Raw genomic sequence first — 16,073 nt, forward strand, 5'->3', positions numbered from 1 at the left:
CGCTGCTCCCTAATGCAGCTCATCTCCCGCCAACGGCTCCCGGGGCCGCGGCCAAGCCGCTCGGCACATTAAAGCCTCGCTCGGCGCCCGTTTCCATGGAGACCCCAGCGATGCTCCTTCCTCCTCCAGAGCGATGCGGAGGGACCTCGAGGGGTGGCTGGGGGGATTTGGGGGTCCCCGAGCATCTGGGGGCTCGGCAGCCGTGTTTGCCGTGTGCTGCCGCTGCCGGGCCCGCTGCCCGTGACGTTGTTCTCGCACACGGGAGCTGATCCCCGGGTGCTCGGCCAGCGCGTCCCCAGGTGGGGACCAGCCTGACCCTTATGCTGAACAAGAATCACATTGGTCTATTCGCAGCATCTTTGTTTAAACTATGAACAGTCTCTGTAGTTGAAAACCAGGTTTTCCGGGAGCCCGTGTGTTGCGTGGAGCTGTGTGGCCGGGGCTGGGCCATCGCGGGCCATGGGTCCGGGGCTGGAAATGCCCTCACGGGCACAGCCGAAATAGCAAATAGCTGTGAGATCTAAGAAATGATAGTAATTACAGGAACAAAATTGTTATTAATGCACTAATTTACCTGAGAGCCGGGCTTTATGTAATTACACTCCGGGATCAAGATAAGGTTAATGCATTTACCTTCCTGGGAGTTTATAGACATTAGAGTCGTTCTTCCCCCCCACAAGGGATGAGCGTGTGCTCCTGGCGCCGCAGCCACGCAGAGAAACCCGCAGCCTGGACCTGCTCACGCTTGGCGTGTTCAGACCCTGCAGACACCCCCGAGACCTTCGGACAGTGGTGAAAACTTCTGCGGGTGCGAGGTGACGAGTCCTCCGGCAGCCCCAGCTGCCACTGCCGCGCGGCCACCAAGCGTCACCGGGGATGTGCCTCCCGGCGCCACGCGGGAGGACGGCGGCGAGCTGCGCAAGGGCAGAGCTGCCCTGAAAACACATCTCTGTACGTGCGCCTGGTGTGTTGTTCGCCGCTTCATTATTTGACACACAAGCTGCCGGTTAACAGGCTGCGGAGACCTGAACACAGGTGACCTTTAAGAGCAAGGGAAAGGTCTAATAAGGTCGCATCACGCCTCAAGGACCCCTCAGATTGGCCTTTTTGCTAATTTACCGGGAAATAAATGTGTGGGTGTTGTGGGGACCCCGAGCGGGCAGGAGAGGAAACCGAGAGGAGCCAGGGGAGCCCGGCAAGACCTGCAACGGCTCCCCACAAATCAACGGGGGGATCGATTCCTCTCTTTAAACGGGAAGGACGGACGGTGCTGGCCGCGCGTCAGGCCCGTTTAACCGCGTCGTGTAAAACCGTTTGTACAACAAACATAAGTTTGAGTTATGTGTGTTATTTTTGCTAACTGTTTGCACATGGCTGAACTTCGTGATGACAGGAGTGAGTAACTGTGCAAGGTTATGCAAATGAAGCACTTAATTAAGTAGGAGTGCTAGGGAGTAAATTCCGGCTCCACCACGTGCCCCCCGTGTTTCGCCGGAGCCGGGTGACGGCTCCGGAGCCGGGCGCAGTGCTGCGGTTCGCAGCGCTCCGGCGCTTGTCCGGGGCTTCGCTGCCTCACCTGCTGCTTTTCAAACACCCATTCCCATGAAATATCGGCTCTCCCGCTGCACAGAAAGGCTCTTCCATTCCAGTCCGCAGCAGAGAATGATGAAATCCATTACCACCGGCACAGCTCCCGGGAGCTCGTATTTCCTCCTGGACACTGATAACTGGGGGGCCGCCGGCTTTTGGGGGATCTTCCATCTTCTGAAGAGCCACATCATTTAGATAAAAGAGCTTTGGTTAATTCCTGCCTTTTTCTTTTCTGGTGTTCAAAATCCCCCCGTGCTCCTGGTCCTCCACTGCTGCCCCTTCCTGTGCTCAGCCCCCACCTCCACTCATCGGCTTCTCCCGCACGGGTTATTAATTGCGGGGGACTCGTTTCACCTCTTGTCAGGCGATACAAATCCACTGCTCCGGGTAACCGCGCCGGCCCCGCCGCGGTGGCGCTGACCCGGTTTGCGGCCGGGCCGCGGGGAGGGGCCCCGGGGGACACGCAAAGAGGCTGTTCTGGGGGTGGGGGGAAGGACTTGGGGCGGGGGCTGCTCTGCTGATCCGAACCACATCGCACAGACGGGAGCGAGGAGCGAAGCCGCCACCGAGCGCCGTTTGACGCTCCCTGAGCGTTTCGCACGCTAAGAAAAGAAAAACCAAATCCTGCTGGCAGCTAATGGAGCGTCTGTTAAAAATATCCCTTCCCCATGTGCAGAATTGAACGTCACTCCTCTTCTTTCCCAGCCCTGACAACATTCCCTCGTTTATTTCCCAGGACACATCCCGGATGCCGACACCGGGGGTTTGCGCATCGCTGCCCTGCGTCGTGGCGAAGCCCCGGTGTGGTGCCGGAGCGTCCTCCCCGCGGTCCGACAGATGCTTTGGTGGAGAGCCGACCCCCCAGAGCCCGTGTTTTATCTCCCGGGGAGGCCGCCCCTGGGTTTGCGGTTTGCCCCGGAGCCGGCAGCGTTCAACCGACCAGAGCTCTGCCGCGGGGCCCCGGGGGCGACTGGGGCGCCGAAATGGCTCGTTTGGGGAAGTCGCAGCCCAAACCGGAGCCATCTGTGCCTTGGCCATCCGGCACGTCCCCACGCTGTCCCTCATGCTCAATCATCTCGCTGTCACAGCCGTGCTCGTGTCCCCCGCTGCAGGGACACCGGGCAGAGCACCGCGGGGACGGCACCTGCGCCCTCCGCTGCGCCCGCAGCTTCCTCAGCACGGCGCAAATATCGGCTGAACAGCCCCAAACAAACACAACCCAGCAAGAAAAGGAGCAAAAAAGAGCAAAAAAAGAGCAGCTTTGGTGCAAGGTTTTTTTTAGCTCTCTCCAGTGTGAAAAAACAAATTAAAGACAGTATAAACCCCACCCCCAGAATGCAAAGAGTTGGAAGCCAAATGTCATCGCAGCTTCGATCCTCCGGAGGAAGCACTGGTGCTATCAGTTTAGAAGCATTAGATTTGCATATTCATGTCCCCTAATTTGCTCTTCGGGGGCTGAAGTCTAATAACTGATGAAGAAAATCTTCCTGTGCATGCAGAGGAAACCCTGATTGTGTCACAGATGCGTTAGGAAAAGTAATCAGACATAAATACGTGTCCATCGCAACAAAAGCTGCCTGTAATTAAAAAGTTTGCAAAGACAAGCATCCCTTTATTTGCCCTGATGCGGGGCGGGGGTGCTGGGGCTGTGCGGGTTTGGGGGTCAGACGCAGCTCTTCGCTCACATCACCAGCACAAGCCAAAAGTTCCTTGATGGGGCTGGACCCGGCGGCTCCGGCACCGCGGCCGAGTGACGAATCCCTTCTGCGCACCCTTAATTCAATTTCTTTGAGCAGCACAACAGCTCGGTTTTATGCCTGCCATTTATCGAGCATTAAAGCTATTGGCATTGTAGTTGGCAGGGGTATCGATTACCACAGGGCAGTGAGGGATGCGGGGGCGGCTGCTCAGCATCCTGCTCCGCACCCCGAGAATGGGGAAGCATAGGACCCGGCCGTGCCGGGCGCTGTCGGAACTGACGGGACGGGAGACGAGCCGGTGCCACCGCTGCGCTTGGTGTGGGTTTTCCAGGGCTGTCACATCGTCTGGCTGCCGAACCGGGGGACATTCCCGGCCCAGCCGAGGCCCAGATTTCACGGAAAGGCGGCGGTTTCAGCCGCTGCGGGACTGGTTTGAACGTGACGGCAGAGGCGAGCGTGCTGGGCTCCGTTATCCATCTCGAACGCCAACTCTTCTTAAGAAAATAATAAAGAAAAAAATCTTCCTTTTATTTTCTTTCAGCTAATACATTTTAAATAAATTATATGATTAAAAATGTTAAAAGTTTAATCGGCTCCCCTATTGTGCTGAAGTTCAAAAGGAACGTTTATCAGTCGTGAGGCTGGTCCGCAATTTGTACGTGCCGCTGAAAGCTTTTTAATTCACTCAACAGGAAACAAGGAGCGGAGTTGATTGAAGGAGAGCGGGTGATTTATTCCGGCACGCCGGGAAGCTGCAGCGCTGACCGGTCCCTCCGCCGTCCCTGCTCCGTCACCATCACCAAAGCCACGGACCAGCTGCGGCACCCAGGGCGCGAACGGGACCTCCGGTCTGCCTGTACGGGATCAGCCCGGGCCGCCCCTCCCCCACCTCAGGCTGGCTGACAGCGAGTAAAATCCTCACAGATTTCACACCATTTGTAAAAATGGAATTAAATTTTCCAATTAAATGGAGCAGGGCTGGTCCGTCACAGTCTGGGTTTCGGGGAGCCGGGCTCTGCGTCTGGGGGCTCCGTGCTCTAATTACTCAATTGTTTGTGGTCGCAGCTAACGTGTGGGTCCCGTGCTCCGCGCTTCCCTCGCTGCTCAAAAAACAGCGCTGAGCCCCAAAGTCGGGCAGTGGAGCCCAAAGTTGGGCAGTGGAGCCCAAAGTCGGGCAGTGGAGCCCAAAGTCGGGCAGTGGAGCCCATAGTTGGGCAGTGAGCCCAAAGTTGGGCAGTGGAGCCCAAAGTCGGGCAGTGGAGCCCGTTGCATCAGGCGGCAGCAGCGAGATGACCGCAGCATCCCCAGGACCTCAGGTGAAGGATGCTGCACACAAAGCCAAATGCACTTTATTACCGTTATTGAGAAAGTTAATTCCTACGTGGCCCTATATCATCAGCAGCAAAATAAACACTAGCTGACACCCAGGTTGTTCTGACAGCGACCCTGCAGCCGTTCTACATACGAAACCTCGCCAGCACGGCGACGTCCTCTCCTCCATCTCCCGCGCTCCCTTCCCCTTTTCCCCGCCCGTCCGGGCCCCGGCAGCACGAGCGGCGGCGGCCGCTGAAGGGTTAAGAGCCTGTTTTCCCGCTGCCACTCTTCCTTCTGCAGGGAAGACAAATGATTCATTACATTCCCCATCATTCTCTCTGATGCCTGGCTGCCTCCCATCGAGATGTTGGGTCTGCACCATGGAAAGTCATTAACGTGGCCTCCAAGAGGAGCCGTGGAGAGCAGGGTTTCCTTTTTGTACGTGGTGATTCATGCCAGGGGCAAACCATTATGATCAATTCCAGTTTTCCTTCAGATCTTTACAAAAATGCCTCCATATAGAGACAAGGCGTGAGGATATAAACAACGCTACCCATCTTTTACAAGGCAAAGGAGAGAAAACTCCGTGGCTGCAAAAGGTTTTGCAAAGCGGCGGCATGGAGGGACGCGGCAGCGACGCTCTGCTGGCGGCTTATTGAGGGACTGTCCTCCCTGAGGGAAACACTGAACACACCTTCTCCTGGGCAACACCTCCCTCCCGGGTATCAATCATCGCCCGCGGGAGCCGGGTCCCTGCAAGCACCTCGCTCCTGGTTTGTTTTGATGGGCAGGAGCCATTCCTGTTCACAGACGTTTAATGTAATGTGGGAATTAGTAATTTGTGATAGTGGCTGAAATAACTTTCAAATACATGAAACATAAATACAGCAAAAGCGGAGAAATGAGCCATAACTCTCCCTAATGGAAACCCGGCCTCCCCGCTCTTTATGGTGCGGGAAAAAAATGGCCCCACTATTTTCAATCATTAATTTTGTATTGCCCGAACCGTGGTGCTGCTGGTTTCCAAAGCACTTTTTGCAAAATAATGAGGCTATTTATTAGTAGCAACGAGGCTGCACAGAAAGAGGAGTCGAGATAGTTTCTATAGTAACTCCCGGCTCAAACATTTGACACCGGCCCCGGCGCAGCGGAGCAGCCTCCAGGCCCGCGGTCGTTTGTCTCCGTCCCTCACGAGACCCGCTTGAAGCCACTGCAAGTGCCATATGCGTGGCTGCAGGAGCTGACTGGTCACGGGGGCAACAGCTCCGCTTTGGGTTTTCTTTATTTGGCAGCATTTCCCCAGTAAACGCTGTTGGGTGAGTGGGAAAGGAGCCACGGCCCCTGCCAGCCCGGCGAGAGGACGCTCAGCACCGGCTGTCACGGCCCCGGGACAAGATGCAACAGGTCTTTACCTCCATCTTCTTCCTCGTTTGTGGGTCACGTTTTCAAGGGGCACAAATAGACATTCTCAACCCCTCGTGCTCCTCAGAGCGGGAGCAGAGGGGGCCGGTGGCGGAGCGCCGGCTGGCGATGGCGATCCCCATGTCACCGGGAGCACCGGCCACCCCGGCTCAGAGAAACCCGATGCTGGCTCTGCATGGCAGCAGCATTTCCAGAGTAATTAATTGCATTTGGCCATTCGGTTACCTCCACAAATAAGGGAAAACACAATTATCCACATTGGCCGGTCAGACACCCTGGGAACTAAGGACAAATTCTATTTTTCTTCTACGCAGCTCTACAAACTGTTTGTATTGAGTTAGAAAACAGTAAAACCCCTGGCACCGCAGCATTCGCAGGTCCCAGCAGGCGAAGTGAGGTGCTGCAATGGCCATCTCCTCCTTCCAGCACCAGCACGGGAGCGGGGACCACGGCGTTCCATGGCACAGCATCCGCCGGCGGTGCTGAGACCCAGCCGGCGCCGTCCCACGGTGCCATCGGCTCCGGAGCGCACCCCCGGCATGGGCTCTGCTCCCCACATCCGCAGGAGCACCGCGCCGGGGGGGCTGCAGACCCCCGTCTCTCACCGGCCAGAGCTGGGCAGCAAACTCCAGAGGAGCACGGGTGCCTGGGGATCAGGATGAGGCCGAAATTACTGAGGAAACAGTTACTCACCTGGTCCTGCGCGACAGCTGGACAAACGGGGCTGGGGAGGAGGATAAATCAGCCCCGACCTGTTGGTGTTTGCGTCCTCCAACCCGCACTCCGGCTCGCCGGCTTCTCCCATCCCCTGCAAAACCGTTATTAAAGCTGGCAAGCCATCATGAGAAATAAGGATTTATTGTGGCATAATTTCCCAGGAGGGACAGAGATTAATGCTGAAGAGAGAAGAACCAGCATCCGCTTTCTGTTTGGGGAGCGCAGGAGCTTTTCACCCCCTGGTTCCCGTGCTCCTGCCGGGAGCTGCAGCGGCACAGCCAGGGGCACAGCCAGGGCTCCATGCCAACCCTGCTGTGCTGGGATGGGTGTGGGTGCAGTGGGTGCAATGGGGTGTGGTGGGTGTGATGGGTGCAGTGAGGTGTGGTGGGTGTGATGGGTGTGATGGGTGTGGTGGGTGTGATGGGTGCAGTGAGGTGTGGTGGGTGTGGTGAGGTGTGGTGGGTGTGGTGGGTGCAGTGGGTGTGATGGGTGTGGTGGGTGTAGTGGGTGTGGTAGGGTGTGGTGTGGTGGGTGTGGTGGGGTGCAATGGGGTGCAGTGGGTGCAGTGGGGTGCGGTGGGTGCAATGGTATGCAGTGGGGTGCGGTGGGTGCAATGGGGTGCAGTGGGGTGTGGTGGGTCCAGTGGGGTGCAGTGGGGTGTGGTGGGTGTGATGGGTGTGATGGGTGCAGTGAGGTGTGGTGGGTGTGGTGGGTACGGTGGATGTGGTGGGTGTGGTGGGGTGCAGTGGGGTGCAGTGGGTGCAGTGGGGTGTGGTGGGTGCAGTGGGGGTGCAGTGGGGTGCAGTGGGTGCGGTGGGGTGTGGTGGGTGCGATGGGTGTGGTGGGTGTGGTGGGTGCGGTGGGTGCGGTGGGTGTGATGGGTGTGGTGGGTGTGGTGGGTGTGGTGGGTGCAGTGGGTGCGGTGGGTGCGGTGGGAAGGCAGGAGGAGCACCCCGGGGCGCAGCCCCCGCAGCCACAGGAGTGCAGGTCGGCCCGGCAGCATCCAGCCCGTGCCCGCGGGACAGCGCGGTGCCTGCGGCAAGGGGAGAGCCGGAGCACGGGCAAAGCTGCGGAGAAGATGGATGGCACAGCCGCTTATTGATTTCTACAGAGAAGATAATCTGCGGGCTGAGGAAGCTGTCATCGCTTGCAGACACACACCAAAGGGCTCTCACAAAATCCCTGGGTTTGTTTCTGCTCGTCATGGCCGTGATTTGCGGGAGGAGGGCATACTTGTAACGCCTATTTCAATTTGGGCTGCAAAACTTTCATCATTATAATTTCAATTAAAATTGCTCTTTGAAGCAGTTTGTCTTCGGGCTCAGCCACACGACTCTTTGCTTTCGTGGGCATGGAAAACTTGAATAACCAAACCAACCCTGTTTACCCGGCCCCGGCTCCCGCCCCACGGGGTCTCGGCCCACGGGCAGCAGCGCCGGGTGTCACGGTCCAGAACCAGCAAGGGTTTGGTGGGAGAGCTGAAGGGCAGCGGGAGCCCCGTCCGTGCCCTCCCGGCTCTGGGCAGCTCCACCTGTGGGAACTGGGGACGGGGACCCTTCCCGAACACTCACAGCACCCCCGGCCGGGCTGGGGATCCCCGCCTGGACCACGAACACACAGGAGGCGGAGATTATTCAGCACTTCTATAAGACAAACTGGTGTTCAACACTAATTTATGGATATACTGAACTATCTAACACAAATGTAAATAGGATTTAGGAAGAGACATCAGGAGAGGCACCTACAATCGAGTCCAACACAGAGAAGAAGAAACGTGGGAAAGGCGCCCAATAATTCATGCATCTGTGTGTCCCGTTCTGTCCTCAGGAACGCGGATCCCAGCGGCTGTCGCTCGTCCTTCATAACTGCTCACAATGTCATCTTTCTAATGAAAATTAAGTGCTTTGGTTGTACTAAATCGAAGCTGTGCGGACATGTCTAATTGCAGCGCGGGGAGATGGCAACCTCGTTTGAAAGGAAGCGGTCCCGCAGGACCCAGCACGGGCTCTTCAAACACGACGGACGCCACGGGCTTAGAGGGACTAAAAATATTTCTCCTGCATCTGCGCGAGACGTTTCATTTCCTCTTCATTTTCTCTAATTTTCTTTGTCTTCAGCATTAACCGATTTGATGCATCCTAATTACGCGCACATCTGCCCGCTCTGTGCTCCCGGCTGACCCGCTTTTCCCACACGTACAGTCGCTCCCCAGGAGCCCACGGCATGTTGGGGTCACCCCATCGAGAGCCCACAGCATCGGGGTCACTCCATCAGGAGCCCACAGCATCGGGGTCACCCCATCGGGACCCTGTGGCATGTCAGGGTCACCCCATCGGGAGCCTACGGTGTGCCGGGGTCACTCCACCGAGAGCCCACCGTGCCGGGGTCACCCCATCAGGACCCCACGGCGTGCCGGGGTCACCCCATCGCTCCTTGGCTGGATTTTCGGGTCAGCCATCACTTCTGGAAAGCCTGTGCAAATCCAGTGCTCAGAAGCCATTTATTCTGCTTCTAATGTATGAGAGTGTTTTTCAACCTGATCTTAAAGAAAATCTACCCTCACATTGAGGCTAAAAGCAAATCCCTGGCAAGATTAGGTTAGCCTAGAAAAACTCAGCCCAGAAGCAATTACCCGCCGCTTCCGAGGTGTTTTGTCTCCTGGCGTAAGGAAATCAAAATCCCCAAGTACCGATTCATGGGAAGAAGCGGCTGCGCTACAAGAACAAAATGCTGTTGTGTCCTTTCTTTAATCAAGTTAATGGTCATCATTTCGCATGTTAATGTCTCCTCAGTGGTCCATCAGCCCTACAGCTGCAGAAGCTTCAATCCTGCACCGTTTACCTAAGAGACCCAATTACGCGCGTTCCTCCGAACACGTAAACGAACCCCCACTGCCCAACCCCCACCACAGAACCCCCACTGCCAAACCCCCACCGCCGAACCCCACCGCAGAACCCCCACTGCCGAACCCCCACCGCCCAACCCCCACCGCCGACCGCTCCGTCTGCCGAAAAGCTTTTCTCTGGCATTGCAGTTGGTGGGGAATCGTTTCAGAGCTTTGGGTGGAAGAGTGAAGAGCGGAATGTCTTGCGTCCCAGTTCCCTGGGCTCCCCGGGAGGGCTCGGGAGGGCTGTGGGGACACCGGGGTGCTGGGGGCCGTGCCCGCTGACACGCCGGGACACCCAAACCCGGCGGGAGAGGATGGATGGACAGAGCAGCCTCGCCAGAGGCTCGACAGCCGCTCACAATCTCCAAGGGCTGCGAGATAAGGGGCTGTCAGGGAAAAGCCGCACCAGAGAGATAAGAGAGCTTATTCCGTTCAATTACTGGGCAGATAAGGCGGCGCTGGCAAGCGGGGCTCTGCTAATCCACGGCAGCGAGCCGCAGAGGGTCGGCTCTTCCCAACGAGCCGTCTCCAAATGAACCATCCCCACGCGGCTGCGGGCAGCCGGCCGCCCCGCCGAAGCTCCCGCCGAGACCCTGCGGGCCCGGGGCTGCTCGGGCTCATGTTCCCTGTGAAACGCGGCCCTGGCATTTCCCACGACCGCTGCACAGAGGCCGAGAGGGGCCCGGTGAGGTCTGCTGGGTGGCTGGGGGTGGGATGCGCTGTCGGCGGGGAAGACAGCGGGACCACCATGGCGAGGTTGGCCCCCCGCAGCAGCAGCGTCTTCTGCCTATGGTTTCACCTGGTGCCTCTGATTTACCTGCACAATCAGCAGGAAGGATAAATCTGCAGCTGCAGTTAACCGCATGCACAGGACTGAAGATGGTTATTGAAGCCTTTGCTGCACTGTCACCCTCGCTGGTGGCACAGCCACAAGCGCTCGCTGGGCTGATCCGGGGGCACAAAGGAGCCGTCCTTCCAGTGCCTGGAGCCGCGCACGCTCGGGCTGCGCCAGGACGCAGTTCTGTGCTTTGGGGAAACTTCCTCAGATTTCTAATTATCACAGGCAATTAAGACTTTAATTCTGCCAGGCTCCAGCTGCTGCCGCTGGCGCAGCTCCAGCGCAGGGCTGCACCGCGGCTCCAGGAGAGGGACCGGCCACCGCGGCCACTGCGGCTACTGCGGCCACTGCGGCCACTGCGGCTCCTGGCAGGAGCAGCTCACGCTGCACACAAGTGGTCCCTGGGGACACGGCGGTGGCCCTGGAGCTGGGCCGGCGCCTGGGGAGGCAGCTGGGGCTCCCGAGAGCCCGGCCGTGGGGGCGCCAGGACACGTGCCCGGGGAGTGCCCGCAAAATGCCAATTGCACCGTGAAGAGTCAATTATTTTATGGAAGGATAAGGAGGAAAAACAAGAGCAGCATTAAAAATAGATCAAGGTAAGGAGGTGAGAGAGCTGGCTGGGGAAAGGAGAGCTTGTGTGAGAAGCGGTGCCAGACTGGCGGGAGGAAAGGACAAACGGACAAACAGCCCCCAGGACAGCCCAGCACTGTCCGGACGGCCCCGGTGCTGCGCTCGGTGAGGACACGGGATGCGGACGCGGCAGGGAGAGCTGGGCCCTTCATAGAAAGAGGAATAGAGCAATGGGGTCCCCCTGCAGCAGCTTTTCTCTTTACAACCTGAACATTTCTTCCAGAGCTGCTCCAGCGCCGATACAGCTGCGACACGCGCACGGGGCCGCGGCTCTCCTGGCAACATCGCCAATCAACATTGCTGCAAACACCGCAGGAACGCGAGCTCGGCCTCATCTGGCACCACACAATGTAATTAGTTAGCGCACATCAACCGGAGCCTGAAACACGGAACACAGAAATCACCCAACGAAACGGAAAACGAGAAAGCCTCACCCAATGAACGAGCTCTCTAAATATAACCAGTGCTGCAAAATCGTGTCAGAGAATAATTCATACGCAGAAATAGCTCTGAAACTTGGTGGACGCTTGAGCAGCTAAATGGAGCAAACCCCAAGGAAGCCGCACAAACACGGCGGAGGCACGAGAGCGACACGGCGGCAGCGAACGCCCGGGCGCGCTCTCGCGGGTCGGCCGCGGCGCTGGGCTGCGGGGCAGCCCGGGACGGTCCCCCCGGCACCAGCTCCCCGGACACCAGGCGAACAGCGCCGTCAGTTTGGTGTGCTGTATACACATAGATATTTTCAGTCCTTTTGTTGCCTGCGCATGTGGATCAGCACATCCCGGGTGCTACAAACGCTTCGCCTGAGCAGCCCTTGGCCGCGGGAAACCTTGTAATTAAACGGGCTCTCCAGCTCCTCGCCGGGCGAGGGGCACGTTCAGAAAACCACCGGAGCTCAGGCAGGGGATGTGAGGGTTGCACGGATCAGCCGGTTCCCCGCACCCCCAGCACTTTGAGGTTATTTTGGACACTTCCCTTAATTCGATTTGGTGTGACTGGATTTGATTAAAAGGTATTGATTGGGAGAGATGGACGGGCTAAAATTGTGGCCACTTGTCAGCAGCCGGGAGCCTGTGAAGTCTCGTTAATAGAGCCGGTGCTGCTCAGCGTGCAGCCGCTGCCGGTCGGGAACAGCGCCAGGTGCCCCGGCGCCTCCCGTGAGGTGCTCCCTGACACCCCAGTTTCAGCTCGCTGTCCACAGGCAGCTTCCCCAGCAGCTGTGACACACAAACATCGCAGAGCAGCATTTACTAGATCTTTAGCAGCACATCGACACAACTCAAAGGGAAAACGGGCGCCGAAATGAGTAGACGTAAGACTTCTGATGCCTTTGTATTATTTCCAGCACGCTATCACAGCTCCCAGAATGGGGATGTCAAATGGCTTCCTCTGAGCATTTTGTACGTCTTTAAAAATGAAATGGGCTGTGCTGATGCCTTCAGATGTCTAATGGGTGATGTGAGTGTAAAAGTGCCGCTCCACGCTTTGAGATGTCGCTACAGTAAATCAATCCTATTTTTGCTGCTTATACATGGCAGATACTTTCTCGGGGCTCCTCGGGCAGGGAGGGGGGGCGGGAGCCGGGACGGGGCTGTGGCGGAGCTGGGACAAGCGAAGGTGCTGCTGAGGACTGTGCGAGGATCCTCCATCCCCTTCCCTCCGCACTCTGTGCGCGGTGACTAACGCGGTCATCCCCAAAACGGACCATGAGCATCGCGGCACCGAAGCGATCTTGCATTTTCCTATTTACTAATCTTCAGCTTCTCCTCGTGACCTTTGCTTTAAAATGTTTCAATATAAATAATGCGCTTCTGCGAATATATTCTTCTGATTATTTCCCAAAGCTCTGATTCTCCATGTGTGACGCTCCCTGAAGTGGTAATTCGTTCTCTTCCCTGGTAATTGCAATTTTAGAAATAGCTTTTTCAAATGTGCACAGCCTGATATCTTTTTAGAAGATATTTCCTCCATTTCCCCCTCCCTGACAGAGCTGCTGCCAACGGGGCAGGGGGGCTCGGAGACTCCATCTTCCTACCAGGCACCTCCTAAGCTATTAGGGCATCAACTAGGAGCACCTTAATAATTTCAGATTAGCTGCTATTAATTCCAGTTGCAACTGAGGTTTGGTTACTGCAGGCTGGGAAACCCGCTTGTGATACATGGGGGGAAACAGGGACGGCAGCGGGGATGGACAGAGACCGGCACCCGTCACAGCTCAGCCCCGAAGCTCCGATGCAGGACACGCACCGTGGGTGAGCCAACAAAGCCGCCATTCCCGCAGCCAGGGACCGGCTCTGGGTGCCGGCTCTGGCAGAGCGGGACCTCGGGTGGGCAAACCCCCCGGCACAGGCAGCAGCTCATGGCAGCCGCGGTGCCCAGCACAGGCTCTGTTTCCCGCTCGCCGGCCCTCACCGCGGTGCCGCGGCCCCCGCGCTCCAACCTTCTGCAGCCAGTCCAGAAAAATGGTTGGTGATTAATTTAAGCTGAAGGTTAAGAGCCAACATAAGCTAGAAAGTCAATGACTAATCTATTAAGCTCCCCGGTAACTTAATTTACATGTTTTTAATGATTACTTCCTACCTGGGCACTCTGAAAACTAATTGGACTTGAATCGATAAGCGCATTCAGAGGTGGACTCAAATTAATAAGTACCACTCATGTCTGCTTTTAGATGCAAAAGAAAATCAACTCTGGTTGCGGGGGCTCATTGCAATGCACGCGCTGCCGCCTCCGCCCGTTCCGGGTGTCTGCTCTCTAACAACCAGGACACACCGGCCCGAGGAGCCAGGGTCACCGCACCCTCTGCCATTTAGGAATTCAAGTCCCAATTAAGGGCTTGATGCACTTCTTGAAAATTGAGTTTCTTCATCCATTGTAAAAGAAAAAATTGCTCAAGGCTTCCAACGGGGCTCTGGCCAAGCATCTCCCTACTAGTCAGTGCTGTTCTCGGGCAGCCGAGGGAGCGGTGAGCCTGGCCCCATGGTCTCCTTGCTGTCCCTCCTCCTCCTCCAGAGCAGCTGCAGACTCCAGCGCTGGCCACGGGCGCGCAGCAGCAAGCACAGCTCTCAGCCTCGGGACCGAGCGCGGCGCCGGGCACAGGGGTGCCCAGTTCACCACCAGCACCCGTCACTCCCAGGGATGATCACGGGACTTGTAATCGCCAGGGATGGATGTCATGGGGGGACGGGGACCCTGGGGCTGCAGCCGGGGGCAGGAGCAGCTCACACCTATTCACATGCCGGCGGAAAAGATGTTGGCACTCGGATCGTAACACCCCATCGGGCTTAAGGTGCCTAAAATCTGCGCGAAACAGCCAAGATGCCCTCTGCTCCTGTATGCGCCAGGAGAGCTCCCGCTTTGAGGAGACAAGCCTGGCGGGAAGGAGGAAATGTGGCTGGAATGAAAAGCACCTACTTAAGAGATAACATGAGAGCCCTTTTAATGTAATTTAATGGCAAAAGGCAAAATGAAGCTTTGAGATGCGGTGCCTGTTCTCTACTTAAGGCGAGGATGAACACTTGTGGTGGATCAATCCACATGAGGACGGGGAGAAAAAAACCCAAAACAGAGCGGTATTTATTCTCCTAAAAAGTCCGGCATCTTCACTAGAGCCGTGGGAAGAGAAATGGGTCCGCTGGCGTCAGACGCACAGGGTGCTCCGGAGCGGCCGGGTCCCCAGGGCTCGTGCACCCCGGCGCCGGCGCCGCTCGCACCGGGACGGCGACCAGCGCGAGTTACAGACCGCACGAGCTCATCATAACGAAACTGAGAATTGCACAGTTTGCCATCAATTAACAGCCGAGCAAACAGAACACAGTGCTTGTGTTGGGGAAGACGGTTCCCCCTAAAGAACAGTTCTTTTAATGAGGCTCATAATAATAGCCATTAATTTGTGTATGTCGGAATGTTCGGGTTGGCAAATGAGGAAGGAAATAGCTTTGCGTTAGGGTTGACTCATACACACAATAGCTTCCCTGGTTCTCTGAAGCCTCAGATGGGTCATTGAGAATTTGTTTTACTGATTAAAAAAGTTTCTGGGAACAAATCTCACAAGCAGCAGAAGACCCGGGGCCTCCTGGCAAAGCAGCCGCCGGGCAGCAGAGCGCCCGGGGTCCTGCAGCCCTCGCTGCCCCCTCCCCACACACTTTTCCCTCTGTTTCCGCAGACAGATGTGCGCAGCAGGACACCAGGTCCCTGTGCCCCGCGCCCCAGGCGGGGTGCTGGCTCACCCCTCTGACTCTTCGGGGGGGACACCCGCGGAGATGTGCCCCAGGCCCGGTGCAGCCTGCAGCCTGCGCAGCGGTTCCCGGAGTGGGAGCAGCCGAGCTCCAGCTGCCGCAGCCCGGAGCCAGACTCCAGCATCCCTGGCGAGGTGCGATGTCCGGGGGGTTCAGTGGCAGTGCTGGAAACGCCATCGGAACCTTTGAGTGGAGATCAGGGGTTGCCATTTACACCTACATGAAATGTTCCAAACTGATTAAGGCCAGGCGCAAATAAGCCCCGTGCCAGTGGAAACACAAGCAGCGGCACCTGCTGCATCCTGCTGCATCTCACCATCCTGCTGCATCCTGCTGCATCCCGCTGCATCCTGCTGCATCCCGCTGCATCCCGCTGCATCCCGCTGCATCTCACTGCATCCTGTTGCATCCCACCACATCCCACCCAGCTGCCAGGATCCCGGTGGCCTTGCAGCACCGTTCCTCCTCTTTGGACAACAGGTTTAGGGTTTTCCTTCGCCAAAGCTTCCCGGAGTGGCGCGTTGGCAGCGCGAGCTCTGCCCGCGCACCCCGACCTGCCGTGCCTGCTCACCCACGTGTCTCACAGCGCGGAGCATGAGGCTACAATGGCATTCGAGTGGCGTCGAGTGCTTTCAAGAAGATTACACCCGCTGAAGTAGTAATTAATGTTTGCTTTATTATGTTCTGGGGAATGATGGGCCAACAAGATAATTCAAACATGTTCCGATTGAACACTG

The sequence above is a fragment of the Nesoenas mayeri genome, assembly GCF_963082525.1.
Source record: "Nesoenas mayeri genome assembly, chromosome: 24".
NCBI classification, from domain to species: Eukaryota; Metazoa; Chordata; class Aves; order Columbiformes; family Columbidae; genus Nesoenas; species Nesoenas mayeri.